This window comes from Gekko japonicus, unplaced genomic scaffold (assembly GCF_001447785.1).
Source record: "Gekko japonicus isolate JY-2015 unplaced genomic scaffold, Gekko_japonicus_V1.1 scaffold984, whole genome shotgun sequence".
NCBI lineage: Eukaryota > Metazoa > Chordata > Lepidosauria > Squamata > Gekkonidae > Gekko > Gekko japonicus.
Window position 1 is genome coordinate 400,594 of NW_015176001.1, and position 2,486 is coordinate 403,079.

At 39.1% G+C, this 2,486-nt stretch overlaps 1 protein-coding gene across 2 annotated transcripts in view; it reads right to left on the reverse strand.

Annotated features, from left to right (window-relative positions):
* The window catches only part of ATRX (alpha thalassemia/mental retardation syndrome X-linked), a 171,502-nt gene that overhangs the window by 71,530 nt on the left and 97,486 nt on the right, over positions 1 to 2,486 (reverse strand). The window lies entirely within an intron of this gene.

Sequence of the window (2,486 nt, forward strand, 5' to 3'; positions counted from 1 at the left end):
TGTGGATGGGAGAGTTGGAAGGGGTCGACCTCAGCGAACATACCTCAATCAGACTGAGGACATTTTTAGCAAAGGCCAGTTTAGGAGTACCCTAATTAAGTTAATAACGATGTACCTACCTATATAGTTTAAGTTTTAAAAATTTGGCTCTCAAAATAAATTTCAATCGTTGTACTGTTGATATTTGGCTCTCTTGACTAATGAGTTTGCCCACCACTGGTACAAGATGTTTTATCAATGGTATTTCACCCCAAAATATATTGCTAAGATGAACAAGAATTACAAAGGGGTTTGCTGAAATGTAAAAAAGAAGATGGCACCTTTTATCATATGTGGAGGACCTGCATCAAGACGAAAAGATACTGGGAAAATATACATGAAAAAATTCAAGGTATTTTAAAAACTAAATTCCCGATGAAACCAAAGACTGGGAATCCTTCCAGATAATATAGACAGAACCTCACAAGACCTACTTTGATATATGTTGACAGCTGCCAGAATAATATTTGCAATTAAATGGAAGACAGAAGACTGTCCTACAATAGAGATCTGGGAGGGAAAAACTAGCTATGTAACATTGGCAAAATTAACGAATTATATAAACAAAAGACCACTGAATGAATTTCAGCAGAAATGGCAAACTTATTATTCATACTATGGAAATAATTAACTTTTTTCTTTTTAGTTCTGGAGTTATTTGAGTATCACATGAAATATGATGAAAATATTGATTATAATTTCAATACTCTATTAGTGCTTAAATAATCAGTAAGAATAAAATTCAGATTTAGATAAACAAGACAATATTTATGGTTTTAGTATAGAAGTCCATTCAACTGTTAAAGATGTATTCCTTTTTATCGTTAATATATCATCACTAATTTTAGGAGAGTTTTGGTTTATTCCTTAAAGAGAGAATCTAACCTAAAATTCTTCAATATTGATAACTTTATTGTTTCTATATTTCAATTATGTAATACATTTGGTAATATATCTGATTTTACTTGTTGTACGTAACAATTCATAATATCTAGCAAATGTGATGAATCTATATTTTCCCCCTCCCCTTTTTCCCTTCTGTGTCCCACCTTTTTTTTCCCTTGAGAAAATAATAAGAAATAATTTTTTAAAACCCTCATGTTATGACTCCTTGGCTCCATCTGCGGTGCCGTTCTCTATAACACTGAGTGGGGTGGCAGCACTGGTGCCCTGGACCCGAAGGTGCCAATGGAAGCAGTGAACCAGGTGACATAACGACATGTTCCAAAGGAACATCACTTTGAGAGACTAGATCATATACTAATGGAGACCATTCTGGAGAGTGGCTACTAAGAGAAGGGGTGTGCAGGGTAGTATGTCTGTTAGCCTCAATAATGGCCTTCGGAACTGGTTCTTCAGTTCCTTCAAAGCTGCCCCTTGGATTCTGAGTGAGTCGGATCCATCGTTACCGACTGATTACTTTTTTGTTTAACCTTCAATCTGTGTTTCTTAGGTGGTGGTTCCGATGAGGACCTGGCTAGAGCCCATTCTGGTATCCCAGAACATCTACTATTTGGATCCGATCTTGGAACCGACTAGACCAGGGGTGGCCAAACTTGCTTAACATAACAGCCACACAGAATAAATGTCAGATGTTTGAGAGTTGCAAGACATGAACAAATATTACACTCCTGTTTTTACTGAAAAATATGCAAATTTGCTGTTCTACCAGGGCAGATATTTTAGCTGCTGGGTTAACAGAGGCAGATACAGCTTTCTTCTATAAGGCGGCTTTAAGGCAAGAGACACAATCTGCATGGGCCTTCGAGGTAAATTGTTGACAGATCGTACATGCCACTACATTGTCGTTTTCCCCAAGGTTCAAAATACGGGGTGCTCGTCCGTCTGAGTCATCTTTATTGAGCAAGAGGAAACTTTTTAAAAAAATAATGACATTCTTCTTTTTGATGAACAAACTAGGAGCTCACTAGGAATGTTCTTCTCAAGGCGGTGGCAAAGAGAGAACTGAGGGAAGGAGGGTGGCCCTTCCCCAGAGCACGTGACAGGCAGGAAAATGGCTCCAATTGGGATGGGCCCCTCCTGCTCTGTTACTAACTAGGCTAGCTAGAAATCTTCTGGTGGTTGTACTGCGTGCGTGCGCAGTCCCCACATGGGACTGCACAGAACAACGATGATGAACCATCAGGAAGGTGAATGAATATGGGGGAAGGATAGAGTGAGCAAATGAACGGGAGATTTACTCTGTCTGGCCTGCCCAAAGAAGAGGAGCCGAGATAGGCAGAGAATGGGATCTCAACCCCAATCTGTGAACTCCCAATTTGTATTACCCTATATTTTCTATGTAACCGAACTGACTAGCTAGTTTCTCCTTCTTTCTGTTTTTGCTGTTCCTAAATACCTCCTCCCCCAAGTGGATAAGTAAGCCAGAACGTGAATTAAAACAAAAAAGGGCTTATGGGCAGCATCTCATTTTGCAGCATGCATCT